The sequence below is a fragment of the Eretmochelys imbricata genome, chromosome 1, assembly GCF_965152235.1.
Source record: "Eretmochelys imbricata isolate rEreImb1 chromosome 1, rEreImb1.hap1, whole genome shotgun sequence".
NCBI lineage: Eukaryota > Metazoa > Chordata > Testudines > Cheloniidae > Eretmochelys > Eretmochelys imbricata.
Window position 1 is genome coordinate 153659017 of NC_135572.1, and position 18273 is coordinate 153677289.

An 18273-nucleotide genomic window follows, 5' to 3' on the forward strand; every position below is an offset into this window, starting at 1 on the left:
AGTGCTATGCAAACACACCTTGGAGTGAGAGCAAGAATGGGGGGAAAGGTCTGCAGACTTGGCTGCTGGAGAGAGGCGTTAAGGTGTGCTGTGTTTAGTTTCCTGGGAAAGGAGATTGCTCTGTGATACTAATCTGTGTGCCTTGCTGACTGCCAGAGGATCCATTTTGCCCCCACCATATTGTTCTTCTGCAAAATGAGCTGAAATCACTCTTCCCTAATCTCTGCAGCCCTTTAGTAGGGACATCTGGATTTATTTATTTTTTTAGAACTGGCTGAAATTTTCCAAATTTTGATTTTTTAAACATGAGTTTTTCATAAAAATGTTGATTCCCCCCACCCCAAAATCATAGATAAGTTTGCAATGACCCCTCTGCTGAGTTTCCAATCAGCTAGAGAGATGATTGGATTGTTTTGATTCTGAAAATGTCAACAAACTTTTAAAAGTTTGAAAAAATAGTAAAAAGAAATATGATTTTTTTAACTAAAATTTGTCCTAGTTTTTCCAAACATCTCTAGCTGTTTTAGAACAGTATTTAGTGACAGTCACTTCTACTCTGGACAATATAGCTGACACCTCTTATGATGAATTCATATACAGTATTTTTTCAGTGCTGTACTGCCCAGTGTTTTAACAAGGCGCTCCAACTAAAATGTCCCCAACAGCCTTTAATAAACCCCATTAACCCCATATTTGTGCTGCACAGAAGACCAGCAGTGAGCAAAGAATGTATTCATTTCTTTATTCTTTTAAACAAAGGGGGAAAAAAAAACTTTCTGACAGTCATACCCAAGGAGGGAAATGACACCACCAAGGCAAATGCACTGATATTAAATGTTCTTACATTGTTCTTGAAAACTATACTGAGTACATTGATAGTAGAACACAGTGTCCACCTTGTGTAATTTGAATGGAATTGGTAACCTTGTAGGGCCTCCCCTCTGGAAAATTACTGACATCTGTGAGAGAAAGGAAATGTTATTAGCCTTAGCCCATTTTACGGATGAGGAACTGAAGTTCAGAGACACTAAGTGACCCCTCTAAGGTCAGAAAGGAAACCTATGCAGAGCTAGGAATTGAACCTCCTGGGTTCTAGTTCTGTGTATTAACCATAAAACCAGTCTTCCTCTTGTCTATCTTGTTGTAAACAGTATCCCTGAGGAAGAATCCTTGCTGACCACAAATGTATTCTTTTCTGGCCAGTCATTAACTGGCCTGCCGTTATCATGCAACATCATGACATCATGTTGGAAATATCACATCATGATCTCATTGTCATGCTGGATAAACTTTGAAAAGTAGCAAGTCTTCAAGCAGCTCAGCTTTCAGGAAAGCCAGAAGAGGGCAAACTGTGTTGGTGTTTGCTGCGCTATTGAAACCAGGTGAAATGTGGATGAAAATCTGACCTTCACTTTAGAGTGACTTCTGATTTATCTTTGAGATGAATAGTTGTCAATCTACACTGCACTGTTTAAAGAGGTTTGCTCTGATCTGATACAGTTTGCATAGCTGCTGGCTGCACCAACAGGAGAACCTCTTCTCTAAACTGTTTGCATTGGGTGTCTAGTGCTCATAATCCCAGATTTAATGTCAAATATTTTCTGCGAGGGGAATAAAAATGTCAATAGGAAGTGAAATGTGGTCTGATTAACAGTTAGACCTCTGCCTCATTTTTGACTGATGTGGTGTTTTACAAGAATAATACAGCTGATTCCTCTTTATGGATGGGCTCTGATGGAAATATAAATTAAGCAATTATTACGATTCTCTGAGGCTCATAAAAATAAACCGTGCTGAGAGATAGTCGTATTTATTTTTGAATTGCTTTAAAAACAAGAAGTGTACATGGCAGTACCACTTTTTTTTATTTTGAAGGAACGTCAAGATAAATATGACTTCCTTAACATCCAAAATAAAATAGAGAAGCAAAGCAAACAAAAGTCTGTGTGCGGTGGGCAGTTCATGATCGCTGAGGTGCATGATCGCTGAGGGAGTTCTGGAGTCCCTGATTTTCATGTGTTTTGTTAAAAATGAAACAAACAAACAAACAAAAAATACTGTCTATAACCTTTATAGTAGCACTGAGCGGTCTCATTCCATGGCAAGGGGCCTTTGGGCTACCCAAGCACTGCCCAAACACATAAGGAGGCACAGTCCTTGTCATGAATTGCTCACAGTCTGACTCTTGATGTGTTTAAAGTTTTGTCCTGTGGATGGTTGACTGCGATAGCGACACTGGCTCAGTGTTTATTGAGGACCATGAGGCCTTCTAGCTTGAAACCTGGGTTGAATGGGAGGGACAGCAGAAACTCTCAGGATTGGTAGCACCTGTTGAGTGCTATGCAACGGTATTTGCAAACATTTCTTCTAAGCCTGAACTGCAGTTTTGGATCCCTTGATGTTTGCGTGAACGGATTTTCTGCTCACACAAATGTTTGGAAAATGTCCAGTACTGCCAAGCCCCAGGGGTTCCAAAGTCACGAGTCAAGCCCTAAAAAATAATAATTTTTCAGTGCTTTTTATTCACCTTCTGGTTTTCAACCCTTAAGATTTTACATTTACAAGCTTTCCTCTGCAGCCATGAAGGCTAGAAACTTACTTTTTTTTTTTAATGAAAGCAGAGATTCTCATGTCACAATATGTCCCCAGGAGCTGGGGCTTTAAGAAAAACACCAAATATAACAATGCTCACAATGAAATCGTGAGAGCTGGCAATGCTAAATTTGTTCTTCATACAAAGGCACATAGAATCATAGAATATCAGGGTTGGAAGGGACCTCAGGAGGTCATCTAGTCCAACCCCCTGCTCAAAGCAGGACCAATCCCCAATTAAATCATCCCAGCCAGGGCTTTGTCAAGCCTGACCTTAAAAACTTCTAAGGAAGGAGATTCTACCACCTCCCTAGGTAATGCATTCCAGTGTTTCACCACCCTCCTAGTGAAAACGTTTTTCCTAATATCCAACCTAAAACTCCCCCACTGCAACTTGAGACCATTACTCCTTGTCCTGTCCTCTTCTACCACTGAGAATAGTCTAGAACCATCCTCTCTGGAACCACCTCTCAGGTAGTTGAAAGCAGCTATCAAATCCCCTCTCATTCTTCTCTTCTGCAGACTAAACAATCCCAGTTCCCTCAGTCTCTCCTCATAAATCATGTGTTCCAGACCCCTAATCATTTTTGTTACCCTTCGCTGGACTCTCTCCAATTTATTCACATCCTTCTTGTAGTGCGGGGCCCAAAACTGGATACAGTACTCCAGATGAGGCCTCACATACTCATGTGCAAAGAAACAAAGCTATTTTGTGCAAGAGGGTTCGCTGTTTATGCTCATTATACATTGTTCTGTTTCAAAAGTTAGTTATTGAATTGGAGAGCAGAAGTAATGCCTTGACTTAAGGTACCACTCACGTGCCACAGAAAATGAACACTGAATAAGGGTAGTTGTAGCCATGCTAGTCTCAGGATATTTGAGAGACTAGGTGGGTGAGGCAATATCTTTTAACATCTGTTGGTCCAATAAAATAAATTACCTCACCCACCTTGTCTCTCAGATACTGAATAATGCAAGGTTGTAGTTCATGAAGAACCTCTAGTTTGAGATTTGTTCCCCAAAACTATTCTCTGAATAATTCTACATAGGGAATAGGCCCATGTAAATCTAAGCCTCTTCTTGGATGATTCACAAGCAGAAAAAAGGCTTTAAAATATTTGTAGCAAATGTTCACAACATCTGATTAATTAATCATTAATGAAGGAAGCATGGCCTAGTGGATAGGGCATTAGATTAGGACTTGGGAGTCCTGTATTCAATACCTGGATTTGCCTCAAACTTCTTGTGTGACCTTGGCAAGTCACAAAATCTACCTTGTACCTTGGCTTCCCTTCTTCACAGGGGGCGTTGTGTGGCTAAAATCCATTCATGATTGTGAGGTGCTCAGATACTCTGGTGATGAGGGCTATATGTGTACCTAGACAAACAGAATTGAGCAAACTCTGTTGTCAAGGTTAATTTGTTGTGGGGGCTGGAGATAGTTTCATGGATTCTCTGGCTTCTGGGAAAAGTCCTGGAGCTTATATAGCTGGTTTGAGACTTCTGCACAGTGGTGTTGCTAAGATCTTTGCAGAAGCTGGGTCAGGAAAGCATCTCTGAGGAAGTGGTAGCAGTATCTTTTCTTACCTTCCTGCACAATTGTTGCTATCGGGCTGAGCTGGTCCTGGGATAGGAGTTTCAGTTATTATTGTATAGCTTTCAGTTATTATTAATTTATTTTAAATACATTGCTTAAAAATACAGAATCCTTTGATTAAGTAATGTAACTTGTGACCATCTGGCATGTTTATACTTTAAATTGTGACTTTTTTTCCTTTCTCTCTTTTATGGCCAGATCATGATAATTTGCATAATTTATGACAGGTTTCAGAGTAGCAGCCGTGTTAGTCTGTATCCGCAAAAAGAAAAGGAGGACTTGTGGCACCTTAGAGACTCCTTTTCTTTTTGCATAATTTATGTGACTACTCTTAGTAATACCAAACCCCAGTTAATACTTACCAACTACTGTAACTAGTCTTGCAAACAACAGTGGAGATGTCTGCTAAACAGAGTAGGCGTTCATGGAGTCCATGTCTTTAGTTGTTGAAATGCACTGCTCTGCATCTGTTTCCTGGCAGTTGCCCCAGTTAAGTGGGTATGACCTTGAACTGGGTGCAGATGAAGTGGATTCTACCCTTCTGAGGTTTCAGGTATGGTGGGAGTGGGAAGCAACATTGTGTTAGCAAAAATTACAGTCATAGCGGGAGTCAGTTGATCTGGGTTCTGCCCTTTGATTTGCCACAGGCTTTCTGGGTGACCTTAATTCAGCTGCATTGTGCATATGCATTATGACGTAGTCTCTAATTACATGATCACATACTATTTATTCCACAGGACACGTGCCTCATTCAGTGCACAGAATGGACAGTGCTCACTTAATGAGCAATTATGCCATTTTTTTTATCCTCATTGTTCAATGGGTGGCCACAAGCCCTATTTATTGGACACTATTCAACTCCTGCTGTGAAGACAGAATTATTAACTTTCTCATGGGCCTTTCTGTGGTGCTCATCACTATAGTATCTTAGCGCTTCACAAACAGTAATGAATTTAGCTTCACAACACCATGATCAGGTGATGCAGTCCGAGTCTCCTCTCGAGCTCCTCCCTGGCTCCTTATCCCAGTGTCTCTGCCCAGCCAGTCCCAGCTCTTACCCTGTACCCCAGCAGCACCTTGTAAGATCTGTCACCCCCTGTCTGCTACCCCTTTTCCCTCCACTGGTTCCTCATCCCAGTCTGCTTGTCCAGCCAGTCCCAGTCTTCCACCCTCCCTCCAGCTCCTCATTCAATCTCAGTGTTCCAGTTTCTCTCACTGGCTCCCAGTCCCAGCCTCTCTGTCCAGTCAGTCCCAGCCTCCCCTTGTCCTGACCAGTCTTAGTTTCTGTCCCCCCTTTCCAGTCTCCTCACACCAGATTCCTTGCCCCAGTCTACTCCTTTGCCTCCCCCTGCTCTGGATTTTGTCCCCTCTGCATTCAGATCAGATTGTTTCCTTCTCCACGCTGCCTGGTGTGTCAGCTGGGGGGTCAATGGCTATGTTTACTCTGTAAATAAACACCGGGGCTGGCCCAAGCCACTGATTCCGACTCTTGGGGCTCCAGCTAAGGGGCTGTTTAATTGCAGTGTAGACATTTAGGCTCCCGCTGCAGCTCAGACTTTGAAACCCACCAACCTCGCAGGGTCCTAGAGCCCAGGTATCACCCAAGCTCGAATATCTACACCGCAGTTTAACAGCCTCTTAGCCTGAGTCCCGCAAGCCCAAGTTGGCTGGCACAGGCCAGCCAGAGCTTTTAATTGAAGTGTAGATATACCCAATGAGAGCACAGGAGAGACAGGCTCCCTGCTCTCAGTCCCAGTGCCTGGTCCCACCCGAGCTGGGATCAGTTGGGAGCAGCCATTGCAGGGAACTCTGCAGTAGCCCCGGGCTGGAGTAGGCTCAGTCACTCAGTGGTGATGTCTGGTCAGCACTAGGAGCTGTCAGAGGCTCGACTGTACTCAGCCAGGAGGGAATCTTGGGAGATTTTAGCTGCTAAAGTCAAGGTCTCTGCTGAACTGTGCAAACTGTGATTTTTCAAAAGCTTAAAACTCGGCTGCATGTGGACAGATTTTCACAGGGACAGAAAAAGGCACATCCCTGATATAAAGGTGATCCACCTGCCAAATTGCAACTCGCTGCTCCAAAACATGAGGGCACTGGAGCTGTTCAAAGGAAAGATTGCCAGAATTTTTTAACATGGGTGAAACAACGTATTTTCCCCCTGTCCTTGGTCTCAGAAACAGCTGACCTATTTTGGCTGAAATTTAAAAACGAAATCAGCCTGAGACAGACTTGTGGAAAACTTCAACCCAAATGGTTTCAGTTTGGCAAAGTTAGAAACAATCAACACCAAGATCATATAATGGGAAGCGTCTTGCAATTTTAAACACAGGTAGTGCTAGAAGCCCTGGCTATAATATGAGTTCTGGCTGAGCATGCACCTCATCCTCTGGGGATCTGGCAGGGCTGATCCCACACCTCAAACAGGTAGGAAAAGGGCTTGCCTTTGGAAGTTCTTGAGTTCTTGGAGTTCTGAGAGTGACTGACCTTTCACACACATTTTCTCTCTGTGAAAATATTTCCCCATCACATTTGATTGTGAAACGACAAAAATTCCAAAGTCCCACAGGTTAATTTTAGCTCCTAGTGTGTCCGGAAACATAGGACAGCCCTGTTGGCAGGCTCAGCAGAAAGACACAGGACTAACTGGACATGGGGAGGCTACCTTCTTAGCTCTCCTTCCACGTCACAACTGAGGCACATTGGCAGCACTCACCTGCCTCAGCCATGGCTGCACAGAGAACTGCGGTTGCCAGTACTCTCAGTCTGGCCCCAGTCAGCAGCACATCCAGTTGCTTTAAAATGTAGGGAGAGCATCAAAACAGTTTTGAGTGTCCACATGAGACAAGGAAGTTCAAGGCATGATTACTGGTCACAATGATCTGCACAGAAAAAAGGCCTGGGGGAAGGAAGTGGTTTGGTAGCTTTCTTCTCTGGCTGCTTGCTGACTCTGTAATGGGGGGGATTGTTGAATGATTCTGCACAGCCCTGCCAGTCTCTCATCCGGATTAAATAGAAGTTTTTACACAGTCCAGTGAAGTGTCCTGTAGCCTCATTGGGCAAATGGATTGGACAGTGGCAGTGACCCAGGGATCATGAGGCATCACAGGCTGTTACTGCTGTTCCAGATGTTGTCTACTGGAATTCTAATGCTGCTGCACTCCAGCACCATTCCTCCTCCTAGGGCTTGGCTACACGTGCAGCTGTAGAGCGCTGTGAGTTAAACCAGCCTTCGGAGACCACAGCTGGGAAAGCGCTGCCGTGTGTTCACACTGTCAGCTGCAAGCTCACTGGTGTGGCCACATTAGCAGCTCTTGCAACGCCACAGAGAGCAGTGCATTGTGGTAGCTATCCCAGCGTGCAAGTGGCTGCAGCGTGCTTTTCAAATAGGGGGGGTGGAGTGCGACAGGGAGTGTGTTGTGTGTGTGTGCGGGGAGAGACAGTGGGTTTTGGGGTGCTGAGAGTGTGTCAGCTTGCTGTCTTGTAAGTTCAGACAGCAGCAGACCACCTGCTCCCCTTCCCCCCCCCCGCCTCTCTCTCTCACACACACTCACAGCGACAGCATTCCACACTAATGGTTGCTTTGTCCTGGAGCAGATAAGCATGCCGGCTTTGAAAGGGGGATATCCGCATTCCTACAGCCGATTCCAAAACAATGACAAGAGTAGCCACTTGACTTCAGAGGATTATGGGACATTTCTGGAGGCCAATCACAGCACAGTAATGCAACAGCTGGTTCACACTGACGCCCGGGCGTTTCAGCGGGGGCGCAGCAAGCTTTATGCGTCTCGTGGAGGTGGATTACCAGGGGCGCTCCAGCTGCAGAGTCCGGGCGCTCTAAGTGCCTTGCCAGCGTGGACGCGTGGGGAGTTAAGGCACCTGGGGCTGCTTTCATGTGCTGTAACTTGCAGGTGTAGTCAAGCCCTTAGACGGCCTGTCGTGGCAGCATTTCACAGAGAGAAGCTTGTCTCTTCCGCTGGGCATACTTGCCTCGTGGTTTTTAAATGTTTGTTTCTAAACAAACCTGAAAACTGAGGTGAGAAGTGCAGCTCTCCTAGCTCCTGGGCTCTTACACTAGGGCTGTGTCTACACTGCGCACCTTGAAGTGGCACAGCTATGCTGCTGCAGCTCTGCTGCTGTAAGGTATGCAGTGTAGCTGCTCTTTGTCAGCCGGAGAGAGCTCTTCAGCCAACAGATAAAGCCACCCCCAACAAGTGGCGGTAGCTTTGTCGGTGTTAGAGTGTGACAGGTTTCAGTCGGTCCTCCGAGCCCCTAGGGGTGATGGAGAGCTATGATCCCACTGGCAGGCCTCAGTCACACCTTTTGGGTGCTGGGGAATTAGCGGGGAAGGTGTGCTGGTCGGAGTCTGCAGCGCGCCCCTCAGGCAGGGGGGCGCCGGCACGAGTCTGTAGCGCACAGTCCTGCTACCCAAGGCAGGCGCGCCGGGGTAGGGGAACTCAGGCCCACCCGACTCCACTGCGTTCCAGCCCCTGGGCCCGGTCAGTGGTGGGAGGCGAAGGTCCTGCCGCTGGGTCAGCGGGGCCGTCCGCGCCCGCTGACCAAACACACCCACCCCACGGCGCAGTTCTGCCCCTGGGCTACTTCCTACCCGGTCTCTCCGGCGGGTCTCTCCGGTCCCTCCAGCTCGTCCGGGTATTCTGCTGCTGGCAGCTCCAGCTCCCGCTCTGTGTCGGACTCACGCCGGCCCGGGCTGCAGCCGGGCCCCTCCAGGTCCTCCGGGTATTCAGCGGCTGGCAGTCCTGGTTGCCACCGGCCTTCCTCCCGGTCCGGTTCCTCCTGGCCCAGTGCCTGCCCTGGGTCGGCAGCAGGATAGCGAGGGAGCAGCCTGTGTCTGTCTCCCTCCCTGATGCTCTCCTCACTGGGCAAAGGGCCCTGCCCTTTGTACTTCCTGTCCCACCCCTCCCCTTCCAGGGATTGGCGGAAGCTTGGCCTGGCCCCGCCCACTCAGGCTGAGAGGGTGGCTCTTTACCCTCTGGTTCGGAGGGGAGCCACCCTGGCTCCCTACATACCCCACCCCTCAAATCCAGCTCCCGATCTTCGGAGCTGGCGTCCTCACCCTCTCTGAGGCGGGATAGGAAATCCTCATTGGCATTGTCTCATCCTGCCCGATGGTGAATCGTGAAGGCATAGGGCTGCAGAGCGAGATACCACCGCATCAGCCTGGCATTATTGTCCTTCATCTTATTAAGCCACTTCAGGGGTGCGTGGTCCGTAACCAGTATAAAGGGGGCCCCCGAGGAGGTAGTAGCAGAGAGCATCAACTGCCCACTTAACGGTTAGGGCCTCTTTCTCCACGACGGAGTAGTTCCGTCCTCTGTTTACCTCAGTCGGAAGCTGTTCCCCAATCGGGTGTTCCTCCCCATCCATCTCCTGCGAGAGGACCGCCTCAAGCCCGACACCTGAGGCATCAGTCTGAACAATAAAGTCGTGTTGGGTCCAGGGTTTGGGGGGTGGGCGGCTGGTCCTATCGGGGCCTCTGCCTCGAGGAAGTCCTCCATAAGTGCGATGGCCATGCTCAGACTTTGTGGCAGGTGCCGCAACACCCAAGCCCTCCCCTGAGGTGGGAGAATGTGCACGAATTGTTCAAGGATGACCTGTTCAGTCACCTCAGCTGCGGTTCGACGCTCGGGTTGGAGCCATTGGGTACCTGCGTCCTTCAGTTCCTGGGCCACGGCCCGGGGTCTGGCGCCTGGTGGGTAGACCTTTTCCCGAAACCGTCGCCAAAAAGTCTCCGGGGTAATGTCGAAGGGATCCAAAATAGCCCTTTTCACTCGAGCATAAATGCGGGCCTCATCATCTGGGAGCCCACGGTAAACCTTCTGGGCTAGTCCCGTCAGATATGGGATGAGGAGAGTCGCCCATTGGTCAGGCGCCCAACCAGCCACTGAGGCAACCCACTCGAAGGTCACTAGATAGGCCTCCGGGTCATCCTCCGGCCCCATCTTGGCCAGACGGATCGGTGGGGCGGGAGGGGTCGGGGTGGCTGCCTGCTCTGGTTGAGCACCACCATGGCCCGGCCACAGGGTTGCAAGCTGCTGGAAGCATTGGGTTTGTTGTTCCTGGTGCTGGGCCCCCAGGGTTTGAACTGCTGCTGGTGAGCACCCAGCTGCTGTACGAGTTGATGCTGCTGCTGTTGCTGGCTCTCAGCCAGGAACTTGATAATCCTTTCCATCTTTCCAGTAGGGGAGCTTCAGAGGCCCCCTCGCGCTAACCCCTTTCTGCAGGGATAGGGATCGCCTGCCCACATTCTCCACCACTTGTGACAGGTTTCAATCGGTCCTCCGAGCCCCTAGGGGCGATGGAGAGCTATGATCCCACTGGCAGGCCTCAGTCACACCTTTTGGGCGCTGGGGAATTAGCGGGGAAGGTGTGCCAGCACGAGTCTGCAGCGCGCCCCTCAGGCAGGGGGGCGCCGGCACGAGTCTGTAGCGCACAGTCCTGCTACCCAAGGCAGGCTGGCCAGGGTAGGGGAACTCAGGCCCACCCGACTCCACTGCGTTCCAGCCCCTGGGCCCGGTCAGTGGCGGGAGGCGAAGGTCCTGCCGCTGGGTCAGCGGGGCCGTCCGCGCCCGCTGACCAAACACACCCACCCCACGGTGCAGTTCTGCCCCTGGGCTACTTCCTACCCGGTCTCTCCGGCGGGTCTCTCCAGTCCCTCCAGCTCGTCCGGGTATTCTGCTGCTGGCAGCTCCAGCTCCCGCTCTGTGTCGGACTCACGCCGGCCCGGGCTGCAGCCGGGCCCCTCCATGTCCTCTGGGTATTCAGCGGCTGGCAGTCCTGGTCACCACCGGCCTTCCTCCCGGTCCGGTTCCTCCTTGCCCAGGGCCTGCCCTGGGTCAGCAGCAGGATCACGAGGGACCAGCCAAAAGCCTGCATCTGTCTCCCTCCCTGGTGCTCTCCTCACTGGGCAAAGGGCCCCGCCCTTTGTACTTCCTGTCCCACCCCTCCCCTTCCGGGGATTGGCGGAAGCTTGGCCTGGCCCCGCCCACTCAGGCTAAGAGGGTGGCTCTTTACCCTCTGGTTCGGAGGGGAGCCACCCTGGCTCCCTACAGAGAGCATCTCCCGCCGGTATAGCGCTGTCCACACCGGCGCTTTTCGTCAGTAAAACTTTTGTGGGTTTTTTTCACACCCCTGACCGACAAAAGTTTTACCAACAAACGTGCAGTGTAGACATAGCCTAAGGTTATGACTCCCAAAGAATTGCAACCATCCTCCCTTTTTTGGGATAGAGGGGAGAGCAGATGCCTTGAAATTCTTCTTTTGTGCTGTAAAGTGGGGTCAAAGAATAGAAAAGACTGAGAACCACGGTCCCAGCCAGCTGCTGGGTGGTTACCAGCTAATAGCTGGAGCCATAGCACTGCAAACTCTCAGTGGTCACCATTGCATCAGTGAGGTGCTCAAAGGAGGGCTGGGGTAACTTCCTTGCTACTGGTTGAATTCAGAACCTCTCTGGCTGCTGCTAAATAATCCCTGTCACAGCTGATTCCTAGGGACTATTACACTTGCTTCCAAATAGGGATGCAAAAGATTAACTGTTAACCTTAACTGTTAACCAGAGCAGCCGCAGCCCCAGCCCCAGCCGTACCGGCCCCAGCCTCACCGGCGGATTGGCCCCAGTCCCAGCAGCACTAGCCAGTGGGATTGGCCTCAGCCGCTTAATTGGTTAACTGTTTAAACGACATATTTTTAATCATTCTAACAGTGATTTTTTAACAGTATTTACATCCCTACTTCCAAAGAGCACATTGCTCGTTTTGCAACACGTAAGATTGCATCAAACGACATTTAACAAAACAAAGAAATCCCAGGGTAAGATATAATGGGCCTCGCTCTCCAAAGTCTCTAGCCCAGCGTTTCTCAAACTGGGGGTCCTGACCCAAAAACGGGTTGCAAGCATATTGTAAGGGGGTCATGCTATTGCCACCCTAAATCTGCACTGCCTTCAGAGCTGTGCATCCAGCCAGCAGCCGTCGCTCTCTGGCTGCCCAGCTCTGAAGGCAGTGCCGCCGCCAGAAATAAGGGTGGCATGGGATGGGAAGGAGGTCATCACCGCCTGAAATATTTTCAAAGGGGGTCCCAGCAAAAAATGTTTGGGAATCCCTGCTCTAGCCCTTCTACCTCCATTTCAGAATTACACATGCTGAACGCTGGGTACCTCTCAATATTCTCAGTATGGGCCTGATCCCAGCCCACTGAAGCCAATAGAAGGTCTCTCATTGAGTTCAGAGGGCTTTGGATCAGGCCCTCTATTCTTCCAGAGCAAAGTGTGCATATTTCCAGGAAAATGCAGATGGAAATTCTTGATAAGTGCTGCTGCCTCCTTCCTTGGTTAGGAAGTAAGAATAGACATGTATATGTGGGAAAACAAATGAAAAAATTCCCTACTTGCTGACCTCTTCTCTGGGTGAATTCGTTGTGTACACACAGTTTGTCACATGGCTACAGGGCAAAATGTTTGTAGGATCCCCTTGTTTAAAATTGTGGCAGAATTTTGCTCCGATGTATTGTGCTTGCTGTGTGAAGAGAGGTTTGCTCTCCAGCATGGAGTGGTTTCTGTTTTCATGTGAAATGAACATTTGCTAATTATTTCCACACTATTCAGACTAGCCCTTTTGCAGAGATATGGCTTGCCTTTCCTAGCTATACAGTACTGACCTGAGAACATTGCGCCTCTTCAAAATATTTGCATTTGATGAATGGTGATTTCTTTCCCTCCCGGGTAGGGGTAAAGCAACTGGAAAATCATCTATAGAAATGCCTATGGTAGGTTTTCAAATACTGAACATGAGAAGTCTAATGACAGTCCCGTGAGAACAGAAAACGTGTGTAACATACTGCACCCTTATGGGTTAACCCAGACAACATGCAGTTTGTCTCGCTTGAGCTGGAAATGGCAGGATCCCAATGGGATTTATGGCTCCTCCTTAATGATAACTCATTATAGTGGCAGCAACCAGTACTGCTGAAATTCAGACTCTGTCAAGGTTTCTGCAGTGGAGTAGAGTGCTTGTTTCAGGCACTGGTGATGATGTAGCCAGGACGCTCCAGCCATCTCTGATATTTGGCCAAACTGCTCACAGTTAGGCTAGGAAGGGTTGGGGTTGTAATTTTTTTTTTTATTCAGCTGAGAATAAATTGTGGAGGGGTTTTTGTATTAAATGCCAGAGTTGAAAAATAAAATGAATTGAATTTAACGGGCTTATACTGCTTATTTGCTCTTCTGTTGCCATGGAATTCCACTGAGAGCCTGGAATTAACCAATCGGGGGTTAGGGAAGGGGATCTTCTTTTTTCAGGGGGAGGGTAATTATATGGCATACGTTTTCCAAAAGATTGTCTGTTGTATATCTCACAGGGTCTAAAACAATCAACTTAAAAATCCCTCATGATATACTCTGAGCTGCCAGCTACCCCACCTCCCACCGTTCCCCAACAGGCTCCTGTGTGAGTGCTGTGGATAGGCTTTGTGGTGAGATATGCATTGCTAAACGCATCCACTTCTTATCAGAACTGTAAAATTGGAGAAGTACCACAGGAAAGCAATTAGCATCAATGCGTCATGCATTCAAAACCAATGCTGCCAAAATACCCTCCAGGAGGCTGAGTGATGTTAACCAAGAACATGCAAAAAATGTACCACTTGGGTGAAACTAACCCCAAAGCAGTGACCCACACAAATGCTCCAACTAAGCCCAGAAACAAATGGCAAATCCATGCCCCCGTTCCACAGCCACAGGGATCCCCATGGCAGGGGAACCAGTGTGGTTGTACTGCACAAGGAGGTGAGATATGAGCGGGCTGGCTTTGGGGGAGCTGTACAAGCAGTGCACACCCCTTAGATGCCCCTTGCCTGAAAACCATTATGTCCTGTCTACACTAGCAGAGACAGGGCAGTTGTGGGATTGGGAGAGGGAAATAAGAAGGGGGTCCTTTGCTTCCGCAGCAGGGTTGCATTGGAGCAACAGAGAGCTACTTCAGACATGACTCTGAAGTACCCTGTCTGGTTAAGAAGCTAAGATAACCTCGCTGGCACCTGACCAAAATGATCAATGAGGAGACAAGATACTTTCAAAGCTGGGTGGGGGACAGACGAACGGACAAAGGGTCTGTCTGTCTGTGTGGTGCTTTTGCCGGGAACAGATCAGGAATGCTCTTCAGAACTTCTGTAAAAAGTTATTAAGCAATCTAGCTAGAAAATGCGTTAGATTTTCTTTTGTTTAAATGGCTGGTAAAATAAGCTGTGCTGGAGGGAATGTATATTCCTGTTTTTGTGTCTTTTTGTAACTTAAGGTTTTGCCTAGAGGGATTTTCTATGTTTTGAATCTGATTACCCTGTAAGGTATTTACCATTTTGATTTTACAGAGGTGATTCTTTTACTTTTTCTTTAATTAAAATTCTTCTTTTAAGATCCTGATTGCTTTTTCATTGTTCTTAAGATCCAAGGGTTTGGGTCTGTGTTCACCTATGCAAATTGGTGAGGATTTTTATCAAGCCTTCCCCAGGAAAGGGGGTGTAGGGCTTGGGGGGATATTTTTGGGGGAAGATGTCTCCAAGTGGGCTCTTTCCCTGTTCTTTGTTTAACGAGCTTGGTGGTGGCAGCATATGGTTCAAGGACAAGGCAAAGTTTGTACCTTGAGGAAGTTTTTAACCTAAGCTGGTAAGAATAAGCTTGGGGGTCTTTCATGTAGGTCCCCACATCTGTACCCTAGAGTTCAGAGTGGGGAAGGAACCTTGACAGGGCAGTTGTGGGATTGGGAGAGGGAAATAAGAATGGGGTCCTTTGCTTCCACAGCAGGGTTGCATTGGAGCAACAGAGAGCTACTTGAGTCATGACCCTGAAGTACCCTGTCTGGCATAGGCACTGACTCCATAGGTACTCTGGAGCTGGAGCACCCACGGGGAAAAAATGGTGGGTGCTGAGCACCCACCGGCAGCCCCCCCATTAGCTCCCCTCCTGCCCTGCAGTGTTTGTCGCACACCTGTAGGCTCTGCTGATCAGCACCTCCTCCTCCCTCCCTGCGCCTCCTGCCTGCTATGATCAGCTGTTTCATGGTATACAGAAGGCTTTGGGAGGGACGGGGAGGAGTGAGGGCGTGACGCACTGCAGGGAGGGGGTGGGAATAGGCGAAGTGGTGTGGAGCGGGAGCAGGAAGAGGAGAGATATGGCCTTGAAGGAAGAGGTGCAGTGGGGGCAGGGCCTGGGGCAGAGCCAAGGGTCGAGCACCCCCCAGCACATTGGAAAGTCAGTGCCTATGCTCTCTGGAGTGGGTCTGCCGCTGCTGTTGCCTAAAGAAAGGCAAGAGGAGGGGAGGAAATTCCTTTTTCCTGTCCTCAGTGGGCATGGTGCTTGGTTCCTTATTAATGTGATTTTTGTCTGTTATTTATACTGTGTGGCCCCAGTCAATATCGGGCCCCATCTCACTATGCACTGTACTGTCATATTGTAAAAGATAGTCCTTGCCCCAAGCTTACAGCCTAAAGTTTGGAACCTGTGTCAGGATCTATTAGCACTGACCCCTGCACCTGTGCAAAGTCCCATTAGCTTCAGAGCAATCCCCCACAGGTGCAGGGGATCATGCTAGTAGATCGCCAGGCAGAAGTAAGGCCTTAATCTGGATTTGGCCTTACGGACACAGGCTATGTGGACAGCCTGGTGCAGGTGTTCTGCACAGGGGTGGACTGACCCCTTGTGAGTACAGAAAGACACAGAAGTGGAAATGGACTCAGGAAGATATTGAGAGACTAGTTCTGGAGGTAAAATTTTGTGACCTGGTGCTCGGATCAGAGCCAAGCAAGACTGAAGCACTATGGGACCAGGCCTAGGGCCCTAGATCCTGGGGTTAAGTGATTACATCAGAATTACAGCTTACTTTCTTTTTAATTAAAGATTCTGGCTCAGATGGTTGCAAAGAAAAGCTTGAAAACATGAATTGAGTACGACTGATGCAGTGACACCTGCCTGAGTCTGCTGGTGGCCTGAAATAATAGATCAGAGACAGAGTAGGGATAGGATACAGAGGGACCTAGACAAATTAGAGGATTGGGCCAAAAGAAATCTGATGAGGTTCAACAAGGACAAGTGCAGAGTCCTGCACTGAGGACGGAAGAACCCCATGCACCGCTACAGACTAGGGACCGAATGGCTCGGCAGCAGTTCTGCAGAAAAGGACCTAGGGGTTACAGTGGACGAGAAGTTGGATATGAGTCAACAGTGTGCCCTTGTTACCAAGAAGGCCAATGGCATTTTGGGATGTATACGTAGGGGCATTGCCAGCAAATCGAGGGACGTGATCGTTCCCCTCTATTCAACATTGGTGAGGCCTCATCTGGAGTACTGTGTCCAGTTTTGGGCCCCACACTACAAGAAGGTTGTGGAAAAATTGGAAAACATCCAGCAGAGGGCAACAAAAATGATTTGGGGACTGGAACACATGACTTATGAGGAGAGGCTGAGGGAACTGGGATTGTTTAGTCTGCGGAAGAGAAGAATGAGGGGGGATTTGATAGCTGCTTTCAACTACCTGAAAGGGGGTTCCAAAGAGGATGGATCTAGACTGTTCTCAGTGGTAGCTGATGACAGAACAATGAATAATGGTCTCAAGTTGCAGTGGGGGAGGTTTAGGTTGGATATTAGGAAAAACTTTTTCACTAGAAGGGTGGTGAAACACTGGAATGCGTTACCTAGGGAGGTGGTGGAATCTCCTTCCTTAGAAGTTTTTAAGGTCAGGCTTGACAAAGCCCTGGCTGGGATGGTTTAGTTGGGGATTGGTCCTGCTTTGAGCAGGGGGTTGGACTAGATGACCTCCTGAGGTCCCTTCCAACCCTGATATTCTATGATTCTACGAGTGGGGTGGTAGATCAGACATTAGAATGGGGTGGTAAGGTCAAGACCAACTGCTCTGGAGGGGCCTCTCCAACATCATCCTAGCAGTGAACTCTGTGTGGGTGGGAAGGAACAGTGCCATGGGCCCAGCACACCCACCCAACCAGATACACTCAGCTGCTGGGCTAAGCATTGAGGTCTCCTTGCTACCACCCTGCCTGTTCAGGATGGGAGATGCTGGCTGCTACCCCTGGTGCTCCCAAGTGAAGGGAGGACACTGCTGTGGCTCATGGGGTAGCTTACCACCACTGGGTGGGGATGAGACCATAGCATTAGAGAAGGAGCACAACTGCGGTGGATGTGTCGGGGAGAGGGCGAGCAGGTTGTGGTGTGTCTAGGCCCTCAAACTGTCTTCATCTGAGCGTGGACCCAAGGTCTTGAGGAAGTGGGCTGCACCAAGCAGAAACCATTTTGGATCCCAGCTCTTCTTGTCTGTGTCATCCTCCAGAAAACTCCAAATGCCTTACCTGTTCCTGGATGGGAAAGCAGATGCTCCTTCACTTTGCCAGCCAAGCCAAGCTGCCTTCTCTGCCCTCTTGAATTCCAGTGATGTGCTGTCAGTAAATCTTCAGCTAGATTTTCCCACAGAACAACTGAGGAAGAACAGAGCTTTTCTTAATGTACTGTGGATGTCAAAAGCTTGCTGGATCCAGAAGACATTTTACAGCACAAAAATAAAGCTCAGTTGGTAACAGCTGAGTACCTACCTTCATGGCTCTAGGTTTCCATCCTTGCCTAAAAGTCCAGAAGATTTGACTTCATAAACTGTGTACCCACTGCCTGGTGATAAAAACGGTCCTGTGCAGGTCTGATAAGGCAGATGTACACATCAGCCTAGGCTGCTGGAGGAAAGAAAAATTGAGTCAGAATGAAAAAGAAAAGATTAAAAAGGAGAGTGAGGGAAAGATTCGGGGTGGGGAGAAGTCACCACATCTCATGCATGGCGTTAGGTCTGTGGCGTCTGTTTTGTAATGATTAATATAATGAACAAGGGGCTCACAAAAAGGCTGCTAATGCTCACAGATCAGAAGTAGAACGACGGGTGAGCTGCAGCTGTTTCAGTGGATCTCTGAACAGCAGGCTCTTGTTGAATGAGCCCCATGATTATTTGTCTTCATCCTGGTTCTTTATTTCAAGTTACTTGTTGTCTTTCCTATATTTTGACCGTCTGTCTTTATGCATA

At 48.8% G+C, this 18273-nt stretch overlaps 1 long non-coding RNA gene across 2 annotated transcripts; it reads right to left on the minus strand.

Moving 5' to 3' along the window:
* Positions 1–764: 764 nt before the first annotated feature.
* LOC144265078 (uncharacterized) lies at positions 765–18041 on the minus strand. Of its 2 annotated transcripts, none has more exons than XR_013346170.1 (3): positions 17798–18041; positions 17558–17683; positions 765–959 (listed from the first exon to the last, which is right to left on the minus strand). It is a non-coding gene; the product is annotated as an uncharacterized LOC144265078 (long non-coding RNA). The 2 variants fall into 2 exon arrangements; XR_013346169.1 differs by having other exon boundaries at positions 765–2491.
* Positions 18042–18273: the final 232 nt, after the last annotated feature.